The sequence below is a fragment of the Phyllopteryx taeniolatus genome, chromosome 23, assembly GCF_024500385.1.
Source record: "Phyllopteryx taeniolatus isolate TA_2022b chromosome 23, UOR_Ptae_1.2, whole genome shotgun sequence".
Lineage (NCBI taxonomy): Eukaryota > Metazoa > Chordata > Actinopteri > Syngnathiformes > Syngnathidae > Phyllopteryx > Phyllopteryx taeniolatus.
In genome coordinates this window covers 6,805,661-6,830,929 of record NC_084524.1, presented here as the reverse complement: position 1 = coordinate 6,830,929, position 25,269 = coordinate 6,805,661, and the positions used below count along the sequence as shown (strand labels likewise).

The 25,269-nt window shown below is 43.4% G+C and overlaps 1 protein-coding gene across 4 annotated transcripts in view; it reads right to left on the bottom strand.

The window, feature by feature from the left end:
• Window positions 1-25,269, bottom strand: part of ppargc1a (peroxisome proliferator-activated receptor gamma, coactivator 1 alpha) — a 197,220-nt gene that overhangs the window by 90,097 nt on the left and 81,854 nt on the right. The gene's annotated exons all lie outside the window — the stretch shown is intronic.

Sequence of the window (25,269 nt, the reverse complement as noted above, 5' to 3'; positions counted from 1 at the left end):
GGACCCACCTCTCGCTGCCCATTTGTTTGGCTTCCTCGTGCCACCCACTGCCTGTGATGGTGCCCCCTAGCCACCCTCTGTGGGCACACCACACTCAGCTCGGTTGGCAGGACAGATGCCTTTCCCTGGCTTACGTACAGCAACTTTCTCCAAGTCATAAATGGTAATCACATACACCCATTAGCATTGCGATTGTGCCATTTTCAACATATATACTGTACACTGTTTATATTATCTAGATTTATACCTCCCAATTTACGCTCAGTGTTCAGATGTGACTGCAGAACGTGACCAAAGTATACGTATCCATCTATCTCAGTTTCATAAGTGACTTTCTTCAAGTTTTGATTGGCTGATAGATGCATTACCGTCCTACCCAAAGGGTGGGGTCTCCGTATGTCCGTCTATCTGTTTCCTGTATGGCAGGTAGCAATGGCAGCATCCTTAGAGTCCTCCATGCCAGAACAATTCCAAATAGTCAGATGACGGGTCGCCCCGCCTCCCCACCGCCACCGCCGCAGCGCCTACGCGGTCGGGGTCATGCTGTGCGAAGGATGGGACACTTGCATGATGGATGATGTTGCTAGGTAGGGTGAGAATAATGCAACATTGTGGTGACGTGTAGGGGAAGTCACTCTGCAGCGTTACAGACTCCAGGCGAAATTGGCCCCAGGCTGAGGGGGTGAGGTGATTGTGTGTGTGTGTGGGGGGGATCAAAAGCTGACAGAGTGGCTAAGCTAACTAAGCGATGAGGGAGTGTTAATTACAAACAGCAAGTCGGGATAAGGAAAGGGATTAGGTCAAGCGTAGCACATGGAACTGTAAGACAGAGAAGAATAACACGCACACAAAAAGCAGACTTTAATTAGCATCACTGGAGGGGCAGTCACCCCAAAGAGCTAAGGCTAGCTGTCATTAGCGTTCTTAGAAGAGCGAAGGGGGCATTTTAGAGCCAATTACGTTAGCCTAGCTAGTGCCGCCATGCTGAGGCTCTGCACTTTGCGGGAAAAAAAGCCGCTGGATATTCGCTCTTACCAATCTTAGCATGTCATTAACTTCCCTCCACCGCGCCGGCTGGACGTTAGGAGCTTATCACGTGGAGAAAAAGGGAATAATTACCCAAATACTATCCGCCGTGGCCATCTTTAATCAGAGAAGTGCGTAATTACCGCCACGCCAATGACTTCAGTTCATTATGAGAGGCTGCCGTAACATGTCCAACGCCGGACGGCTCATCATGCGAGAGTATTAGTTATCGCAGTAAACCAGGAACATACAGTACGTATAGGGCCTACAACCAAGCAAGAAAGGGCCCAGTAGATGCTTCAAAAGACACGGGAGAGCCTATTTATTTTGTTTCAGTAAAAATTAGCATTTTGCTCAACCGCTGTATGGTTTTACATACAGCGACTCACATTGACCCATCAAAATTTGTGGTGTCCCAAAGAAAAAAAAACGCAACAGGCTTTCGGCTCCTTTTTCTGGGCTCGGTTTGTTGTTGTTTTCCTTTAAAGCGCACACGTGACAAGGACTTTCCTCGTGCACGCTAATCTCGCCAAGCCAGATGTGTCGAGCTACAAAAAAAAAAAAAAGGAGCGGTCAAACTTCACGTCCACTGAATGGGAAACGACTCACCCGAGTACTACACACGTGTTTCAGAATGATAATATTTATTTGGCAGCATCTCTTCCCAAGCACGTGACTAGAAGTACCCGCATCCAGTGTGCACCTTAATCAAGAAACTATGTTTGAAAGCCCCATTAGTTCTTCATCAAAACTAACTAACCATAAAATAGGAGTCTTTATCGCTGTATCAACGAACAGGAAATGAAGGAAGCCACTCAGCAAACAGATAAGCGACAGGATCCCAAAGATACGTTTCTAATCCGAATCATTAGTGTGCCTCAATGAGCCAATCAATCACAGCAGCGTGAGTCAGATTCGGGGAAAATAAACTGCAATTACACCTGGATCCATATCCCAATATTGGGAGAGCACTTCCTCCCCCCCCTTAAATTTGGAAAGAGCAAAGACAAGGAAGCTCATGTCATGTTGAAATGTCAACCGGAACCCAAAAGAAGTGGGTGTGAGGGGGAACAAAAAAAAGAACTTCAACATTGGTCATTCCTCATACCTTGCGACACTAAATCATTACACGGTCATTGCAATTGATTAACAGTCCCCCCGGTAATTGACCTTGACAAAGGAAAGGGTTTGTTTTTACTTCTGGGCTCCGAAAAAAAACACATTGGGCTTTTCCTTTCATCGCTGCTTGTCTCCACGGGGAACAGCTCAATTTCTCAACTCAATAAAGCTACACGGTACCGTTTCATCAACGCAAACACATACTGACACCGCAACCAAATCACGCGTCTGCTCAGTCATTGATCATTTTGTCCCTTTTTTTTTGTTTTTTGTTTTTAAATAAAAAAAAAAGTAAAGGTATGTAAAAATCTCTACTTAAAATTTCATGTTGATAGCACGCTGGCTTTGTTGGTGGACGTTAATTGGTTTCGATCAATAGCTTAGCTTAAGCAACTTCATATTTAGCCATGTTGATTTATTATTGATGACCTTTAGGTTCAACGACAATTACTAAGCACAATTTTAACATAAAAAGTGAGCTGCGTGTTAAATTGTATGAACGGTAACACAGACTTTCCTCCTCCAACTCACGTAGTACAACCCCAATTCCAATGAAGTTGTGACGTTGCGTTAAACAAATAAAAACAGAATACCAATGATTTGCAAATCATGTTCAACCTATATTTAATTGAATACACCACAAAGACAAGATATTTAATGTTCAAACTGATAAACTTTATTGTTTTGAGCAAATAATCATTAACTTAGAATTTTATGGCTGCAACACGTTCCAAAAAAAGCTGGGAGAGAGTCATCTTTACCACTGTGTTATATCACCTTTTCTTTTAACAACATTCAATAACCATTTGGGAACTGAGGACACTAATTGTTGAAGCTTTGTAGGTGGGAATTCTTTCCCATTCTTGCTTGATGTGCAGCTTCAGCTATTCAACAGTCCGGGGCCTCTGTTGTCGTATTTTACGCTTCATAATGCGCCACACATTTTCAATGGGAGACAGGTCTGGACTCAGGCAGGCCATTCTAGTACCCACACTCTTTTACTACGAAGCCACGCTGTTGTAACACGTGCAGAATGTGGTTTGGCATTGTCTTGCTGAAATAAGCAGGGGCGTCCATGAAAAAGACGTTGCTTGGATGGCAGCATATGTTTCTCCAAAACCTGTAAGTACCTTTCAGCATTAATGGTGCGTTCACAGATGTGTAAGTTACCCATGCCATTGGCACTAACACAGCCCCGTACCATCACAGATGCTGGCTTTTGAATTTTACGTCCATAACAGTCCAGATGGTTCTTTTCCTCTTTAGCCCGGAGCACACGACGTCCAGAATTTCCAAAAACAATTTGAAATATGGACTTGTCGGAAGACAGAACACTTTTCCACTTTACATCAGTTCATCTTAGATGAGGCCCAGAGAAGCTGGCGGCATTTCTGGGTGTTAAATGGCTTTTGCTTTGCATAGTAGAGTTTCAAGTTGCACTTACGGATGTAGCGCCAAAGTGTATTTATTGACATTGGTTTTCTGAAGTGTTCCTGAGCCCACGTGGTGATATCCTTTACACATTGATGTCGGTTTTTGATGCAGTGCCGCCTGAGGGATGGAAGGTCACGGGCATTCAATTTTGGTTTTGGCCTTGCCGCTTACATGCAGTGATTTCTCCAGATTCTCTGAACCTTTTGATGATATTATGGACCGTAGATGATGAAATCCCTAAATTCCTTGCAATTGTACATTGAGGAACATTGTCCCTAAACTGTTCGACTATTTTCTCACGCACTTGTTGTGAATGACCGAGCAATTCAGGGAAGATCCTTTTATACCCAATCATGGCACCCACCTGTTCCCAATTAGCCTGTTCACCTGTGGGATGTTCCAAAAAGGAGTTTGATGCGCATTCCTCAACTTTCTCAGTCTTTTTTGCCACCTGTCCCAGCTTTTTTTGGAACGTGTTGTAGCCATAAAATTCTAAGTTGATTATTTGCTAAAAACAATAAAGTTTATCAGTTTGAACATTAAATATCTTGTCTTTGTAGTGTATTCAATTAAATATAGGTTGAACATGATTTGCAAATCATTGTATTCTGTTTTTATTTGTCGTCCCAACTTCATTGGAATTGGGGTTGTACATATGTGGTTCCTTGCTCGCAACCAGCAGATGATATGCTGGTAAACCAAATGCCCATCTGCTTCCTCTCACATGCGCATCAAATACATATAAAGACCAATTGCTTGAGTCTAGCAACTGTATTTTGCACAGCCTACCAACTCCTGAGGCAACAGTGAGGCAGCTTTTTCATCAGGGGGACTTGAATAGAGTCTGTTCACCACAGAGGCTGAGCAAATAACTCTTAAATGTGGCGTGTCACTCAGCACATTTACTAGGCGAGTGACACTGGAGCTTAAGTGAAAAGTGAAGACAGGTTATGCCAATGCTATTGAAGTATTTGGTGTTTACAAGATTCTCGGCCGAGGCGTTCTTTAAATGTTCGCACCAACTAGTCGTGAAATGGGGGCTTAATGCCGATATGTGGATCCTACGGCTCGTGGTGGAAATCAATACCACACAAAAGCGCAATAAACACGCTTCTACTTTGGTCATCACTCAAAGGTCAGCTCCGCTAACGCTGAATGAAAATATGGTGTTGGTGTTCTATTAGCATTAGCACCTATAGCTTAATACAGATCCCAACGCTTGGCCCTCATGATCCGGGAATTAGTGGTGCGTGATATGAGATTTGGTATTAATCCGAAAGCAGGGCAAGGACAGGTTATGTGTAAAGAACTAAACAACGGATATTTAGCAGTTAGCACGAGAATGGCTAACATTTCTGTGTTTACTGACCTGAAACCGCAGGATCTGCTGGATCGTAACTAGATTTAGTGATATTCGACTGAGCTGTCGTTATGGATTTCACTGGTTTGGATTTCATGTTTAGTCCTAGTTTGGCACGTGTATGATGAACCGCAGCTGCCATGTACAGTATGTATCCTTTCCCCCTCACTGTCAATCATAAAACTAACATGGCTGCTGTAAGATTTATGATTGTATAAAACAAGGGTGTTCAGTCGGAAATTGCGGCAACACAATCGCTGATCACTCGGGTCAAACATAAAACACAACCGTGGCTCTGCAGCGGAAAGGGAAGTCGTGGAATCAAAAGAGAGCAGTTTGAAAATGTTTTTTTGGGGGGGGGGGGCTCAGAGGTGTTGGGGGAATACGGACGACACCCTTCAGAGGAAACAGAAAAGGTCAATGTTTGACTGAGAAGATCCGACCGCTGCTCAAACAAAGTTAGCATTGCACAACTCCCCTCTCGGGGTGCACGCCTCCATCTCAGATAGCAAAGAGGAAGCGAGGGCCAGACAAGGCGTAAAAGGCCAACCTCGCCCAACTGTCAGGGACAGGTCACGCAAACACAACAAAGAAAATTGCACCGGGTGTTGACTCGCATGCCGGCGGATCGCTATTGTCCTGTCGCTTACTGATTTACAATGACTTTTTATTTTAAAGGAAGAACAATAGGATCCGCTCTTCTTGCGTGTTATCGTAAACATTAAGCTAGCGCGCTCCCCCGTATCACCGTGCTGGGACGTAAACATTCACTCAAGGATAGCAACAAGACCTTTTACAAGCTGTCCTGCTGGCTAAATTGATCCAACCATGTTGAGTTCAAGACGTGCAACAACAAAAACACACTTTCAGAGTTTTAGATTTTAAATTTGGAGAGTTTCGGTTTGTGGTCTTTGTTTTGATTTGTGTGTGCGTGTGAAAAAAAGGTTTCTTTTTATTCCAAAAGCTAAGAAAAATATTTCTTTTTTTTGTTGGATAAAAGTAAGAATATCTGCAATTGTTTATGATTCATCCTAAGGAACAAATATACTTGGGATTTATTTTTTTTCCCAAATTGGAAACCCTTTTCATTGGAGAGTAACAGGATATATATATATATATATATATATATATATATATATATATATATATATATATATATATATATATATGTATATATATATATATATATATATACATATATATATATACATATATATATATACATATATATATATATATACATATATATACATATATATATACATATATATATATACATATATACATATATATATATATACATATATATATATATATACATATATATATATATACATATATATATATATATATATATATATATATATACATATATATATATATATATATATACATATACATATACATATATATATATATATATACATATACATATATATATATATATATATATATATATACATATACATATATATATTACATACATATAGCTCTGAAAAAAATAAGAAATTTAAAAAACATGACTTTTTTTTTTTTTTTTTTTACTGTTGAATAAAATTAAAATAATGATCATGTGACATTGTGTAATGCTCAAGACCAAACAGTGGGCTCCTGTGCAAAGTCTTCTCTTAGCGCAACTAAATGAAATCTGTTTAATGTTGACCGATGGGTCATTTGGGTATCCTGCTGCTTGCTCATCAGTGCCCCTCCCAGATAAACAAATCACCCCCGCGATGGGCCAACACAAAATGGCCTCCATCAGTACGCGCACGGTGACAGCTCCATCTGCTGTCAGACCAACCATTAAAAGTGCAGGGCAACATTTCAGCCCTGTCAATGCATATAAAGTCACTCATTTCTCTCCATCAGCACCAGTCCAGCAGTCCTACGCAACACACACAGACTCCAATCTAAAGTCGTACTCCCATACAGAACCTTTTGATTTCATTACCACCTGCCACTGAATATTCATATTCCCTCCCACCCCCCTCTTCGTGAAGTCACACCTGGAAGCAGCAGGACATCGTACGTTATTCATGACCCAAAGCCAATGGGGTCTGGCCTAATAGAGTTTCTCTGACTCCGCTTGCTGACACATTCATGAGGCATGTTTTGCCAGACATTTTACACCCCTTTTTGTTGGTTTTTAAAACATACAATAGCCTGTAATATATTGTTATGGCTAAAAGGGTGCCAATCTTTTGCAGTTTATACAGCCATGACTGTATAAAAATACATGCTTTTTTTTTATTTTTTTTTAACTGACTGTCTGGCATGAAATAATCCAAAATGTTTCCCGTTTTAGATCAATTAGGATTACCAAAATTATTTGTACTTGTGAAATGCCAGAATAATGAGAGGATTTATTTATTGATTTATTTTTAAAAACAATTTTGACAAATACTCCATATACACAGTACATGGATAATACAGAGATGGCTAAAAACTTTAGCACCCCACGGGTGCCACTGTTTTTATGAATTACTTTTTTAAATCAACAAGAAAAATACGTTACAAATTTTCCAAAAAGATATGCATTAAATTCACTTTTATTTTACTGTTGTTTTGCTCGAATATTCTAGACATTTTTCCTTTGAGGTATTTGTTTTTATTTTAAAATTAAACAAAAATAGAGACACATTCTTTTCATTTCACAGTGACAGTCTTTTTTGCTCAGATATTGGGTAGAGTTTCCTATTAAGTATCACACGTGTGGCAACAATTTATTTTTATTTTTTTTTATTATTATTATTATATCATCTATGGGACAACAATAAGATAATACAATTGGTGTTGTTGACACAGGCTCACTTGTTATCAAAGGTAATTGTTTGCATCATGGCATTCTCCGATTACAGTGGACCTCTGCTATTCATGGGAGACCGGGACCAGGTGGGACCACGAATAGCAAAGATCCGCATATAACAAACACCTATTAGAACTGCATTTAAAAATATATATATTTATTAATATCTTTTTTAAAGTCCAAAATTCTTGTCTAAGCAGGAAGAAGAAAATACTAAATTTGAAAACATGAAAAAAATTTGAGAAAAAAACACAAAACAAAAACAAATAGGTGAATCTGTAGGTGCCAAATCGCAAGTTTGCGGGGGTCCACTGTACACTGACGTAAAAGACAATGCGGGTCACCATGACAACAACAAAGATGCCATTCTTCGACACCATCTTTAGCATAGTTATCGTCACTGACTGGGTCTTGGGTGAACCCAAAATGGGATCAGAACAGCTAACCACGTAAACGTGTCGCCCCCAGAGTCATGGTCCGCTAGCCTTCGACTAAAGCGGCTCCCCGCTTGAGGTTCACTTCTCTGGGAACTAAAAATCTGTCAATGGAGGGCTGCAAACTGGCCCTCTCCAATCAAACCGACCCAACCAAGGCGGATGGAGGTTGCAGGAATCTTTCATTCCCAATCGTCTGGGCTCCCCAGCCATTGGATCCGATTGAATGGGTGTCAATATCATGGATTTCTCGGAGAGCAACGAGATCGCCACATTAATCAAAGTCACGTCTCCGAAGAGAGCCCCTTGAATTAACCAGAGACCGTCATCTTCAAGTCGAGGGACAGCCAAGAAAGACGAGGCTAGTCATTGAAGCGCAAACAGAAAATAGTGTGAAGTCCAGGTGTATTTTGTACCCTTCCGTCCAGCCTCCACGCTCCGCCACTCGCGACGGTGGCATTTACGGGTCCATCCCGTGGCAGAAATACGGCGACTGAAGGTGAACACGGGCTCGTCATAGACAAATGACCAAGCTTTCGAAGGTTAATGTCTACCAAGTGAGGAACACGGGGAGGGGGGCACGGCGGGCCAATGTAGACGCAAAATACGTCCCAGACACCCCGGCAGGCGCGAGAAGCTGTAGCCGCTGATTAATGCCACAGTTTGGCTAATTACCTCCTTGGCGGACGCTGGCTTTAATGACACGACTTATCAGAATGGTGTGGATGGATGACTGGGCGCAAGAGGAGAAAGGCAGGAGATGTATCAGTGCAGCCGAGCGTCCGAGGAAAGCCATCGAGTTTGCCTTCCCACCCCATTAGGTCGATTTGGCACGAGCCGCGGCGACGGTCCGCACCCGAATAACCGCCGCGACCTTTCCCGCTCTACAAGGCTCGTCGGCCGCGATAAGGCTAATTTACAAAGATCGCAACAGACCTCACGCGAAGTCGGTGTGGTCATCCCAACCCCTGTTGGGGAGACGTGAACTCTGATGGCAAAGCTAATTTGGATCCTCTCTCAAGCGTGAAATATGGAGAAGAGTTGCTAAATGAGCAATTAATCCCGCCGAGATAGCGAGTACCTGTGAGGCGGCACATTTTTACCTGAAAACAGAGAGAAATCCTGCGTGCTTGCACACACCTCGGTCACATTTGTGAGCTGCCATTTTGCCTCGGAAGGTTCCATCTGATTGGCTTGTGCATGACTTGAGCCTTTGCAGTCATTTTGCGAGATCTGTTCAATACTGTATACACTGTTACAGTTACAAATGATTAATCATATGCTGTTTTTTGAACATTTTCCGAAAACAATCAATGTAGAAGGAAGGGAGGCATGGTGGACAAGTGGTTAGCACATCCACTTCAGAGTTCTGACATTGGGGGTTTGAATCCAGGTTTTGGCATTCTTGTGTGGAGTTTACATGTTCTCCCCTTGGTTACGTGTTTTTTTTTTCTCCAAATATTCCGGCTTCCTCTCTCATTGACATAGGTATGAATTTGATTGTGAATTAGGACCGCACAAAATTGGGGGGGGGGAATCCCATTGTGATTTTCTTTAAGGCGACATGGTGGTCGACTGGTTAGAGCATCTGCCTCACAGTTCTGAGGACCGGGGTTCAATCCCCGGCCCCACCTGTGTGGAGTTTGCATGTTCTCCCCGTGCCTGCGTGGGTTTTCTACGGGCACTCCGGTTTCCTCCCACATCCCAAAAACATGCCTGGTAGGTTAATTGACGACTCCAAATTGCCCGTAGGTGTGGATGTGAGTGCGAATGGTTGTTTGTTTGTATGTGCCCTGCGATTGGCTAGCAACCAGTCCAGGGTGTACCCCGCCTCCTGCCCGATGATAACTGGGATTGGCTCCAGCACGCCTGCGACCCTAGTGAGGAGAAGCAGCTCAGAAAATGGATAGATGGATGGATTTTCTTTAACCATGCAATGTATATTGGATGGATGGACGATGTTAAAAAATACATACACGTAACGTGAAAACCAGCCCACAATTTCTCTTTTTCCGTCTCTAAAAAACACTATGTTCAGTAGAGTACAAAAGTATACAGTCATTTGTATGTCTACCTGTTTTTAAATGCCTGTAGTATTGAGCAATAGTCCAGCCAGACGAAGTTAAAATCAATTCTTTTCATGCCCAGTTATACTGTAGAGTCATTAGCACATTACTAACACTATTATTTTGAATCAATCTATTATTTTACACCTAAGTTTTAACATACGCATTAGTTTAAGCAAAAAGTGTTGTGTACACCTTGAGTTTTTACCTTCAATAATGTCGTGGCTTTCCTCCCACCCACCAAGTGTAATCTTTTGCAACATGCATTCATTCATCACATTCTGAAGAGAGATACAGTAAATGCAGGCATGTATTGTTTCCAGTGTCCTCATTAATAGCTATCACACAAAAAAATCAGTATATAACACCGTGTGTGTTGTTTGATGAGTTATAATTTACCGTAACACCAGTGCTAATCTTATTAGCATGCCCAACCAGGTCCCTCTGCTGGTTACTTATTATCATCACAATTAATTGACTGCATATCAAGACACCAACATTGCGATGTGACTATTGCGCGCACATACATTGTGATGACAATGCTCAAAGGATATATTCTGCAGCCCTTTTTCGCCCAAAGTCACCTGTGATAGTAATGAGGATAAGCGGTATAGAAAATGGATGGATGGATGAAAATTGTTTTGGATGCTCATCAGGTTCTCAATCGGGTTGAGATCTAGGAGTGGATTTTCTTCCTTTACACCTTACAGCGTGGAATGCTACGACAAGATGGCGCGTACCAGTGTGGCCGCCTCGGTTACGCGCTCTCTTGTATTGTTTTTGTTTTTGTGTTTTTCGTTCGTCTTTGGAGACATTACACAACTCACTTACACAAGGGAAGACTTGCTAACCATCAAGGAGGCTACTCCGGACGCTCTTTCACCAACTTTTGCAAATCCGCTCAGTTTTCCAGGTGAAACTCCGCAAGAGAGGGTACAGATTCCCGTTCCCGTCGATCCACCTCGCGAATGTACGCTCCCTACCCAACAAAATGGACAAGCTTCATCTTCTGATAAAGACCAGTAAAGACTTCGGACGTTCCGCCGCCATGTGCTTTACGGAGACCTGGCTTTGTGACGCTGTACCCGATGGCGCCGTCCTGCTTCCCGGCTTCCATCTTCACCGGACAGACCGCGACATGGAATCATCGGGGAAAACAAAAGGCAGCGGGATATGCTTCTATACCAACGAAAAATGGTGTACGGACGTCACGGAGGTCAGCACACTCTGCAGCCCGCATTTGGAGTCGCTGTTTTTGAACTGTAAGCCATTCTACTCGCCGCGTGAGTTCGCATCATTCATTCTCGCTGGCATCTATATTCCGCCTCAAGCTAACACGAACGCCGCACTGCTAATGCTCGCAACGAAAGTCAACGAAATTGAAAAAAACCCCACCCAGACTCACCCCTCATTATTCTCGTGGACTTTAACAAAGCTGAACTCAACCACGAACTCCCTAAATACAAGCAGCACATCGACTGTCCTACCAGTGAAAATAACATTTTAGACCACTGCTATACTACGCTAAAAAACGCATACCGTGCCAAACTCCATGCAGCACTGGGCTCGTCTGATCACTGCTTAATACACTTAATACCGACGTACAGGCAAGAACTTAAATGTGCGAAGCCTACAGTGAAAATAGTGAAAAAGTGGACCAATGAAGCAAAGCTGGAACTTCAAAGCTGTTTAGACTGCACAGACTGGAGTTTGAAAATTCAGCTGGCAGCCTGGATGAATATACGGACACTGTCACATCCTATATCAGTTTCTGTGAAGATGTGTGTGTACCAACAGTCATTTCGCACATTGAACAACAACAAGCCGTGTTTCACTGCCAAACTTAAGCAGCTTCGCCAAGCTAAGGAGGACGCATATCAAAGCGGGGACAGGGCCCTATATAATCGAGCTAGAAACCAGCTGACTAAAGAAATTGACATTACAAAGAGGAACTATGCAGCAAAGTTGCAAAAACAGTTTAGTGCTAACGACTAAATCAGTCTGGCATGCATTCCAATCGCTGACAAATTACAAGCGACGATACCCCCAAGCTGAGAACAATAGCACACTAGCCAACGACTTGAACACCTTCTACTGCAGATTTGAAAAGGACACTTTCACACCCCACACCCACCCAGCCGCACCACCGACCACCATCACACCACCGACTTCTGCGTTGACCATCCGTGAACAGGATGTGAGACGCATCTTCAAACAACAAAAGATTAACAAAGCAGCAGGCCCAGACCATGTGTCCCCATTCTGCCTCAAAGTCTGTGCAGACCAGCTCGCTCTAGTCTTCACTCAGATCTTCAACAGCTCTCTGGAACTGTGCGAAGTACCATCCTGTTTCAAACGCTCCGCCATCATTCCAGTCCCCAAGAAACCTGCAATCTCGGGTCTGAATAACTACAGGCCTGTCGCCTTGACATCTGTGGTCATGAAGTCCTTTGAACGTCTCGTGCTGGACAACCTGGAGTTTGCCTACAGATTAAACAGGTCTGCGTCTGATGCAGTCAACATGGGACTGCACTTCATCCGAGAACACCTCGACAGTGCAGGGACCTATGCGAGGATCCTGTTTGTGGACTTCAGCTCAGCGTTCAGCTCAGCGTTCAACACCATCATCTCTGAACTCCTTTCCTCCAAGCTTCTCCAGCTCAGCGTCTCACCTGCCATCTGCCAGTGGATTTACAGCTTCCTGACGGGCAGGACACAGCAGGTGAGGCATCCACATGCAGCATCAGCACTGGGGCGCCCCAAGGTTGTGTCCTCTCTCGGCTGCTCTTCTCTCTCTACACGAACGACTGCACCTCAACACACCCGGCTGTCAAACTCCTGAAGTTTGCAGATGACACCACTATCATCGGCCTCATCAAGGACGGTGACGAGTCTCCATATCGACAGGAAGTGGAGCGGCTGGAGCTGTGGTGCGGCCGACACAACCTGGAGCTGAACACGTTCAAGACTGTAGAGATGATCGTGGACTTAAGGAGGCATCCTTCGCCACAGCTGCCCCTCACGCTGTCCAGCTGCCTTGTGTCCACCGTCAAGACCTTCAAGTTCCTGGGAATTACAGTCTCTCAGGACCTGAAGTGGGCGATCAACATCAACTCCGTCCTCAAAAAGGCCCAGCAGAGGATGTACTGCAGTGAGTGAGTGCTTCTGAGAAAGCACGGCCTGCCACGGGAGCTGCTGAGGCAGTTCTACACAGCGGTCATCAAATCAGTCCTGTGTTCTTCCATCACAGTATGGTTTGGTGCTGCTACAAAAAAACACAAACTCCGACTGCAACGGACAATCAAAACTGCTGAAAGGATTGTCGGTACCCCCCTACCGACCCTTGAGGACTTGCACGCTGCCAGAACTAAGACAAGAGCGTGCAAAATCTTCTCGGACCCTACACATCTTCCAGCTCCTTCCCTCAGGTAGGCACTACCGATCAATACAAACTAGAACTAGCAGACATTCCAACAGCTTCTTCCCTCTTGCAATCAACTTCTTAAACACCTAACATGCAATACCATTGCAACATGCTGGCAATTTTTTGTCTTTTGTCTTGAGTTTGTTGTCACATTTCTGTCGGGCCAATTATATATTACTCGTGCACTCACTGCAGTAGTCTCGCCACACTGCACTATTTGCATATCTAGCCACAATACTGGCCACTCACGCCAGAGTAGTCCACAGCTCCACAGGTTCTCAATAGGGTTGAGGTCAGGAGATGATAGTAGCCACACCATGAGGTTTTCCTCCCTTCATAGTAGAAGTCACTAACTGGTCCGGACACATAAACTGTTCCATACGGACCCAGACCTACATCCAAAAATTAAAGATCCAAAGATTCAAAACCTGATTGGGCACTTTTATTTGACGCGGCGCAGCCATTGTAGGCTTAACGGTATTGGCTTAGTGGATGGTGAAATGTGCAGACCAATTACACGAGAGTTAAGCTATCCCATGTGACCTTACTCAGCCAATCAAATCTGCATTTCTGCCGGTAAACACTGATTTCATAGTGAAAAAGAGAAACGCTGAGAAACGAAGCAGGGGAGAGAGCTAAATACAACTGTGCTGGAGAAAGTTGAGGAAATGACGGATAATGCGTGACAAAATATTGAACAAATGGCGCTCTCCCAAAAAATGAAAAAGTAATGGCCTGAGTCATTTCTGCTTAGACTTCCCACTGGGAGCACCTATTGAAAGTGCAAATGGAAAACACCAAACAAAATATGAAGGTTTTCGACAAACATATTTCAAACTCTAAAGTGAAATTACCCTGGCACTAGAATTTGTAAGATGTGTACCATTCATTAAATTAGAACTTTTTATTTTTTAATGGGGTTCAAATTAAAGTAGAAGGCATTCCAGATGAGCCCAATCATTAAACAAATATAGCAAATGAAAATAATGAAATGGTCCCTATATTAAAAAAAAAACATTTCACAAATGCTACCAAGGTACGTAAACTTATCAGCACAATTGTATGTATGGGCAGTCAGTCATTTGTGTTATCTGACAATTAAAAATGTCAAAAGGTTTTTGAATTGTACTTAATTTGATTTGACTCGGGTATTGATTACATGCATATGTAGACACAACGACTAGGCTACTTGAATATATATCACAATAAATAGTTAAACATGATCTTCCGGATCTTTGCGTCAAGAAATTTCTCAAACTGAACCTCTTCAAAATTTTGTTGAATGCCCCCGCTTGAGAGCTAATGCACCCACGGCTTCAATTGTATAGTTTGCAGCGTGCGGTAATGAGTTCTCTAGCATGACAATTATTTTATTGTAGAAGGCACAGTTCTTTTTCTTAACATGGCAGGAAATGCTCACGTAGAAAGAGATCCAAATGTTTTCATTTTGACACGACCAAGTGAATGTCAATGTAAATGTTTGTCGCATTTCCCGTGCCATGATGTCTCCCGACAGGACAGGATGAAACTTCAGCTGTGGCTGTTTTTGTCCTTGAAGATAAGTTGGATGCGTTCAAACTATTCCAATAACAAATGGTACAAGACTGCCCGTGTCTTCTTTAGTCAAACAGCTCGGGATAATCTCTCCCACGGCGGCATGTGCACAAGCCACACACACGCACACTAATAAGTAGCAATCATGATAATCTATAACTGCATTCCACCAAAGTCCCTGGACAGGCATAACAGTCATGTTGTGGGGCCAATAAATAACAGCACAAATAAAGCATCTTCCCATTTGCACGCGCCCAGCGGGTATGCTAAATAGGTCAATAACACTATCCTGGAGGTCATTGCCAGACCGTTTGCGCCATTATCGACCGTTACTGTGATTCCACAGGAATGAAGCGGTGTCACAACTCATCCCGGGAAAAAAACACAGGTTGTGTTTTGACCTCATCAGAAAAGATGTATTTTGCTCTCAACGTTGTAGGACAATATCAGGATATCAGTTAACTACGACGCGCCATTAATAAAGGTAGGCAACCAATCGTAAACTGATTGTTTGCCATATATTACAGCAGGAACCCAAGTATGGAAGAAATGTGGCTCGGTGCCCATGGTTCTCACTCGCCCATAATGTGAAGAGATGGAGGAGGCGACAAAGGTTATAGCATGCGCTCTACAAATGAGGCATATCTCATGAGGCATCCAGAATTTGGCCAATGAGAGGCGAGTTGGCTATGACTCATGTAAACAAACTATGGCACAGAACAGGAAATATGAAACGAAAGCTGCAAGCAGCAAACAAGCCTTTTCATGGTGAATCCTTGGAACGATCATCAAACTTGATGCCCACATTTGATGGTGTAGGCAAAAAAAAAAAAAAAAAAAAACATCTTTGGGATTTACCGTCACCCATGCTTCCAACTTGGGGCACATTCATAATAGGAGTTGGTCAAGGTTTGTCACTGATGGGTGTGGTTTACTTGCAAGCAGGTCTTGACATTTACAATCGCCAACCCGCCAAATGCGGGTGAATTTCAGCAGGGGTTGGTAACACCACCACTCCCACTCGCCACTTTGGTGGACTGAATTTTCTATACAGTATATATACATTTAGTTTTAGTTCTCTCAAATGTCACCTGTAGAACTAAGCAATTGCAATGTGACACGACGACTCTACAACTCCCATGAGCACTGTTTTCACACAGTGTTTGCTCATTGGTGCATTTGAAATAAAAGGAAGGAAAAGGAGACAAACAAAATGAAAAAAAAACTTTTGTGGTCCGAAGAAGCAACTTCCGTCAATTGCCACATTGACGAAGGTATTTTTCGATCGCCACAAAATTATTACGGCATCCCTAAAAGGGGGTGCAACTTTTCACCAGGATACACGTGCTTGCAAAAACGTGAGCTTTCAGGCATGTTGAGCTCCCAAAAAGGTGATTCATTTGTGAGACGAAAAGTACTACACGCAGAGCCTTCGCAGACCCTGCTGCTCGGGCCCTAAAAAAAAAAAAAATCCTTTTAGCCACCGTGGTTAAGTCCTGTTCCAAAACGCTGACAGACGTGGCTTCGAGTCTGCTGGGTTTTGATACTGTCGCAAGACATCTCGTCCCGCTTCTCGCACCCCCACCCCCCAACCCGCCCATCATGATGGCCTGAGCACGACGGAGTCATCTGTCACTCCGCACTCGGGTCCTGAGAGCCCACCACTCGCTGCTCAGCCGCCTTGGCTGTCATGTCCACTGGCTGGCGTGAAAAAGTGACGAGCACCGACAAACGTCCCCAGCTTGAGTATGTCAGTAATACCCCCTTCCCCCTTTTTTTTCCTGCATCCAAATTCATAGACACCAAATCAACTCACAGCATCAGCCTTCAGAAAGCTCGCCTTCAATTGATTTTCTCCATTTTGCAACAGCATGGCTCGGTGACGGGGGCGGGACGATCGGCCGCAACCGGCCGGGAATGTGGTATTCCCCCTGTCTGACCATTACCAGCGGCGTGTCAAACGAGGGCGGGAGACAGAGGCCACCACGGGGAGAGGAAACAGCAACCGGGACGGGGCAGGGGGAATCGGAGAGGGATAATAACATTGATCTGGTATACGAGGCGCAAAACAACAGATTGCACGATAACCCACAAGGTCGGTTTAGCCATTCAAAAGCATGACGAAAGCCATTTCTGGAAAAGGCTAAATAGAAAGAATGAAATATATCCTTGATTTACACTTAGGCATTACACCAGGAAACCCCTGATTGTTACTGCAACAGTTACCCAACAAACCAATCAGGTTACAATAATGAAGTCGGTAACTTGATTGATTGACTATCTTACACCCTCACCAAACGACCACGGCATTACGACCACTCGTGTAATCCAATTCAAGAGCTGTGTCGGGAACTCTGAACTTGCATGGGGGGAGAAGGCCAAGCCTGAAGAATGTTGTTTTTTGAAAAGGTGGATTAAATAAAGATGAAATACATCCTTGGTGTATCACAGGGTACAACAGTGGGCACCCTCTGATTGTTTATGCCACTATAAAATGCAGTGTGCATGCAAAGAAAAGGCAAAACATTAGGCCAGTCAAGCCAAACAGAAGCCTGAAGAATGTTGTTTTTGGAAAAGATGAAATAAAAAAAAAAGTGAAACAAATCCATGGGGTACCACAGGGCACCCTCTGATTGTTGATGCAGCTGTATAAAATGCAATGTGCATGCGAAGGACATGACAAAAAAAAAACTGCACTGAAAAATGATTATGATAGAGAGAGCCATGCTTTTAGTGGCAACAGCCTCAGGTTGCCCCGTCTCAACATGGCTGCCTTTGCTCTCCTCCTCCTCCTCCTCCAACCACTACAGTGAGGCAGACAGACAGTGAGAATGTAGTGATAGCGTGTGACTGTCAGCTGAAGTGGCAGTTATAAATTTAGCCATTTACTGTGACGGTTCGGGAGATTGAATGAGTGCGGCTCAGAGAGAGAGAGAGAGAGAGAGAGAGAGAGAGAGAGAGAGACAGACAGACAGACAGACAGACAGACAGAGAAAGAGAAAGGTAAGAGAGTGAGGGCAAGTGCTCTCATCTTTGGCTCCCATCATCCTTTGTGATCAAGGTGATTTCATGGTTAGCGCCAATAGACAAGACACACACAGACACACACACACACGAGAAACACTTCCAATATTCAAGCCTGCACAAAAAAGTGACCTCCATTTTTTTTTTTTTTTTTTGTCTTTGTTGACAATAACTTCCCAATATTTGGAGGCAGGCACTCATCCCCCTACTCCCCCTCCACCACAATTCCTGGTGGATCATTCCTTCAATTTCTTAATAGCCGAAGCCTCGGCGGGGACGGTCCAATCGCAAGCAAGTGGAAGCGAGAGAGAGAGAGAGAGAGAGAGAGAGAGAGAGAGAGAGAGAGAGAGAGAGAGAGAGAGGAAGGGCGAGTGGGCGCGGGAAAGCGCTTGGCATTTACAAATGCTGTGTGCGCAGTGAAATATGGGGGCCATATTTCAACACGGGCAAGTGCAGGCGTGCCCCCCCTCTCTCACACACACACAGGGTGTGCGATGCATCATTCTGCAGCAGTCGGGTGTCCAGGTGTGTGCGTGGCTCGTACACCTTTAACACCAGCCTGACAGGACATAATTGCCTCCAAAGCCCATGACGCCGTTTTGTTTTGCACACATACGAGATGCTCACATGGCCGGGATTCTATGTTACGTTACGCAGGAGACCTGTTAATGAGGCAGAAAAATATGTATATACTGTATATATTCCCATATTTGGGGTCAAAACAAGTCTCATGCACATTAAAAGGCACACTCAGGCTGTCATGTACTGTAGATGCCAAAGAAACAGATGGTGCTGAAATATCTAAGGTGAGCCAATCAGAAGTGTGAAGAAAGCCATGAGAGATGTTTGGAAATTCGCTCAAAATGGCTGACTTTGAGACGTTTTTGGACATCCTGTTATAATAGACATGTCCACCAAGTTTCTCGGTGATCGGTCTAAGTGGTGTCGGGGGCTAATTTTTTCGAAATACAGACATTCCCGCCATTTACATGGATGTTAATCTTAATAATTCATTCAGAAATATAACATATTAAGCGACAATTATGTGAACACAAATGGTGCAGCAACATGTAGACAGACAATATAACAAACAGACGTATACTTTCTATCCTTTGCGGAAAAAAACCGACTAATATTACTGCAGCTGATTGAATCCCTGAGAATTGTTGTGACTCTTACTCGTTTGTGTCTTTATGACAGTATTATACTGCCCCCGGTGGTCAAGACGGGCACTTCAGAAGGACCAGCTCAATGAATTGAATTGAAACATGAAATCATAATGCACACTGTATAACTCTTTACTTTCCAATTAATTGCTTAATGTTTTCTTGAAGTACAATATAGTAGCGTGCTAGGTTTCTTTGAAAAAAATACAATTCAAAAAATTCCCCATTTTAATGGAGAGTTGATTTGATGGACAAGTGATTTGAGTTTTAAGCACGGTCACAGGAGAAATTTCATTCTTATGCCAAGGTACCACACTGTACAGCGAACCCTCGCATACTCACGGTCTGGCACGCGTGGCGTCACCTATTTGCAGATTTCTTTCTTTTGCTTTGTGTTGGGACAAGATTTGAGTTAGTTAGTTAGTTGAGTTGAGTTGTCTTGCTTTATAATGGATTGCATGGGGGCGTAACTAATTACATGTAATGAGATGATGTAGTATAATTACAACATTCATGTAATTGTAGTCATTACATTACTGGGAGAAAATCTGTGATTAAGTTACAGTTGCATTGGGAAATATCCATAATTACAATTTTAGTTCCATCTTAAAATTCACTGTAAAAGCTCTATTTTATTATTATTATTTTTTATTTATCTCACTTCCTCCTTGTAATGCCGACGCTTGTGATTGGCTCTCTCTGGCCATGTGACATTCCGCTGTCGTCTCAAACATGACATTTTCCCCCCGAAATCGGACCTCAAGGCACCTTGTGGTGCCATCTCTTAGTTTGTAAGAGATTCTGAAAAGGTTAGAGTCATATTTATAGTTTTGAACACATAAAACAACATTTGAACAGGTTTTTGATGGAACATTCACTTATCTGGGTTGTCATATGACGTTCCATCGTCTAAATTGTGCACATTTGTCATTAGGTCAACATGGTATGGTGGGTTTCCACATGCTGTACAGAATGTGACAAACATGTTTTATAATGTATATACATGACATTTTTGGTTATTTGGTGTAAAGAACAAATATGTTTAATCTCAAAATAATTAATGTGGCTATTAATCCACTTTTTAGAGGAAATCCAAGGGTTGGTGCATTTATTCAAATTTCAAAATTAAGAAAAGTAATCAAAATGAAATCAAACGTAATTGTTATATTACTTTGAGAAAGTAAAATAAGTAGTACTACTATTACATTTTCAACAGGGTAAAATAATTGTAACCAACTACATTTCCCAAGTAATCTTCCCAACACTGCATATGACAAAAGAAAATATTTAGATTTATGCTTCAAGATGATACCGTTTCACTACCCTCAATCCCCAGTAGATTCCCGTGGAAAGTTTCCAATTGGTAATATTTCCAAAATTCCCCATGTTAACGCTCCCATGGAAACATTCCAGAATTTTTACACTCCTTTGCAATCCTAGTAAACAATGTTCATTGGGATTTGTTTCTGTTTCAGAGATGCCGTGGGTCAAATTGACCCAGGGAGATTATTAGCGCTGTTCACGTGAAAACGGTCGGTGCTAACAGGAGAGTTGAGTCGCCAACATCCGTGAATGAACTCGTGCCGCACTCCGAGTCGACGCGCGGCACGGGAAGCCTCGTCCCCGCGGAGCGCTCATCTTGTTTTCCACGTTTGTACGAGGACAGGGGCAGAGGCGTCGCGCGCCAAAGGGAAAACGGCGGTTGAATGTGGATTCCGGCGGCCCTCCTCGCGGGCCCCGCCCACTGCGGGCCTCCCATGGCTCATTGCAATTTCATTAGGCGACAATGAACGCCGCATCGCATCAACACATCAAACCCCCCCCGGGTCGCCGCTACCCCGAAGAGTTACATTTGAGGAAACACGAAAACCCACTCACTCGCTTTTCGCACATTCCCACACTCGCATCCCTGCGAATCCCACCCCGACCGAGCTGTTCTCCCACCGGCAGGTACCAACTCCTTCTGGGGCTTCCCCTTTTAGAAGACACGGTTGAGAGAGGAGACGATCGGATGGGCTTTGATATATGGAAACAGCTTTGATGGTCTCGCCCTTCTCCCCGCTATAAATAGCGAGGTGGAGCTTCGGGGGGGTGGTGGGGGGTTGGTGAGAGGTTGCCAAGAGGAGGAGGAAGGGAGAGGAAGAAACAAACCCTGAAGATAACTCTTCCACACATAACGTACACACGTAAACAAGCTGACAGGGAAGTCATCAACGTGCCAGCAGGCAATGGCACGATCGTCCTTGTACATAAAATCAACGGTTCTTGAACTGCGATCGCAGAGCCATAACTTGGGTCTCTGTAAAATAATTCACCAAAAATTATTTTCTGGAAAATAGTCACTGGAGTGGCCGGAAAAGTCACAAAATATTCACTAACTGTGCTTTAGGAAAGTAGCTTCTCTCTGTTCGCAGCCATGTTGTGCGTGGAAGCAATGCGCAATAATTGACAGATACGGTACGAGCCCTTTTGAAATCTGGGGGGAGGGAAGAAAAAGAAAAAAAAAAAAAAAAAGGAATTTTTTTTTGCTGATTTTTTCTTTAGTTTTCACATATGAACACATGGCAACATAAGACAAAGATAATGACAAAACAAACAAAACTCGGCAAAAAAAAAAACTGCAAATTTTTCTCTGTCGTAACATACTACAGGAAAAAATATTGTAAAACAGTCCAAAGAGCTGCCTGTAAAATCTCTTTTCGTAAGCATTAAGGGCCCAAAGAACAAGTTACTTAGCTCATCACAATATATATTTTTTTAATTACTCGGCCCATTAATCAGTTATCAGAATTTCATACAAATATCGGTATCGGCCTCGAAAAATCCTTATTGGTCGGGCCATTCAATTAAATTCAATTGAGTATTCGTTTTATATTGAACAGGTCATAAATATTTATGTGAAACATTTCAAAAAAAGTAATAATTCTCATGGCACTGGTGTACATTGCAATTTTAGTATGTTCTGAGGGGGTCCTTGGAAAAATTCTCCCCTGTAAAGGGACTCTTCACCCCCCTAGGCCACACCTCTTAAAGCTACACAGATACGACAGTGGGAGTGTGTTTTTCTTTACATTCCCTTACAGTTTATGTTTTTCCATATCTAAAGCTTATAATACAGTGGCATTTTTCTTGATTAAACGCAAAGATGGATGTCAGAGGATTGAGCATTGTATGGCGGCAGTGAGCTCAACTAAACTCCCTTCACAATAAAGGAGCAGTTTGGCAGATAAACAATGCATGAAGGGGGGAAAAAAAAAAAAAAAAGAGGCTTTAAGCCATTTATCGCCACCTCCAATTGAACTTTACTAAGTAAACAAAACAAAGAGAGAGACATTTACAGTACATGTGTTTTGAAAACAACCAAATCATTTTCAACCAATCAAGAACATCCCCGCTAGCTTCATGCTCAATCGTAATGGAAAAGACCATTGACAGCTGCAGCGTTAAAACCCTCAAGCGGTGCAATATCTCGACATAGACGAGATATTAATGGTCAAACTGATGAGCATTATTGGGTTTTTTTTGCAAATATTCTCTCATTTTTAATGGGATGCCTGCAACACATTCACCACACCACCACTGTATTGTGAAGTATTGTTGCTTTACATTCACACATATTGCTTGCTACATACAGTCTGTTTTGCTTTCCATGACTGCTGACTTCATTTAAAGTTACATCAAACGACTACCCAGCATGCAACACAGCGCAGGCCTCGGGCGCCGGCATCCATTCTAACTCCTTGCAGCAAGCTGTCAGTGACGGCGTCTGAAACAGTGTCGGCAGCGGCGAGACGAGAAAGCGATTCAATTTGGATCCCGCTTCTCTCGCCACCCTCCCTGCAAATATAATGTAAACACGCACGCCGCACGCCTCCATCAGCCACGGGGGACGGGCGGCGAGCGCTCCGACTCGCTCCTGTACCGAGCCCGAAAACAAATGGCCGGCGCTTTTCATTTGGCCGGCGCGTGGGCGCGAACGGAGCGCCTAATCGCTTGTCGTCGGCGAACATGACAGAGCTTGGCCTCAGGTTATGACTCGGGCTCGACGACACACTTAGGAGGCTTGACAAGGCGCGTTAGAGAAGCGACAAATGCATCAAGGCGACGGTGGCGCTGAGGACTCGCCTCGGCACCGCCGCCATCGATAAATGACAAACGAGCTGAAGTGGCAGCGTTAAAGGCATTTAGAACATTGATCTGAGCCTGCACCCATAATATTACTTGGAGCTGCTCCTGCATGTGCATAAATAAAGACTAAACCCCTGCTCACAGTTTGTGCTATACTACACTCACGGTGTAATCCAGGGGTGCGGTGCAAAAACCTTTTCTTCAAGGGCAGCCCCCCCCCCCCCGAAAAATGGTCATGATGCTATGTTCTGTTGCTAACTGTCGGTACTTTTCCAAACCCTGGACCCGGATAGCTGGGCTGAGCCTCTGGCACACACTGACATAGTTTTGGTTTTGTTTTGTACCAATCTTTGCTCACATTGTCCTGCACCCTTTGTGGAAAAAAAAATAATTATTTGTTCCTAATATTGTGTTGGCTCTGCTTTGGGGATTCGAAGTTCTGTGCACGCGACCGTGATATTCTTTACCTTTAATCAGTGAGAGTAACAAGCATTAGGCTACAACGAGGCAAACGGCTACTTAAGGAAAGACTGATCTGCCTAACTAATGAAAATAAACCCATTAGGAATGGACGGCGTCAAGCGACCTCTGTGCTGCCCTCACTCCATCTTGACACAATTAATCCCTCGTTAAGGGGGTAATTGTTTGCCGCTGCTCATATTTATTGTTGATCGGCGTGGCGAAGGTGCCCGCTGTGTTTCAACACGCACACACAAACAAACACACACACACACACACTTGTGATCTTGTGGGTGTGCGCAGGAGATAGCAGGGGCCCTCGGATCGATAAGCCGAGGCAGAGCGGCGGCTACAGGGGCGCTAATTGAAATGAATTTGGCGGCAAGGAGATGAACGATCGGACATGTAAAGCGAGGGGCGGGAGCGTTCACCTTTCTCCCCCGTCTGGGGAGTCTTAAAAAGAGAAATACAGCGAGCGATAGGAATTTTACAAGCGCCCCAATCCATCACGGCGGATGTGGAGACACGTGAAACAACGCGGCAACACGATGACACCATTTTTACATCCTGGCCGTTCAACTCAATTCGTAGCCGGAATGCGAATCATCATTTTCGTTAACGACACACAGTTTTGGATACAGTATAAAATGTATATCCAATTCCTCATCATTGAACACGGAAAGTAGTGTGAGAGAAGAAGAATTCAATTTACCTCCTCATCCCTGCATTCCCTTTTAACCAGTCTGTCTTGTTCATTGATTCATAATACTGTAAATGTGATTCGTAAATGGGGTCCAGCCTGGTCCATTAAAGGCTGTGCTCGTATTGTTGCTTTAAACTGAAAGAGATTGGAAAGCGTTCAGGTCGGTCCAACTAAAGTGGATGGTCCTCTTTTTGCTTTAGATGGGGAGTTTGCAGTTTTAAAAAAATAAATGTAAAAAAATCTCTTTTTTTCGTATTTGTTCAAACGCAGTATAAACCTGACAGTAATCCAATAGTAAAATGATTTTCTCAGGCCCCATCTTGTAACTCTAATTAGATTTTCTTTTTTAGAAACAACCACGGTTGAGATAAACGCCCACACACCACTTACTTTGCGTTTCAGGAGCTTTGGTGAAACGGTGTTGGAAATTCTACCTACGGAAAAGAAAAATGCTAACAACTGGGCATAAGACTAGCAAACAAGCATAACAACGGAACCTCAGGAAGCGACGCGGACATTTATGCTCGACCTTTAAGTTTCAACTTTTTATTTTAATTTGTTTTTGG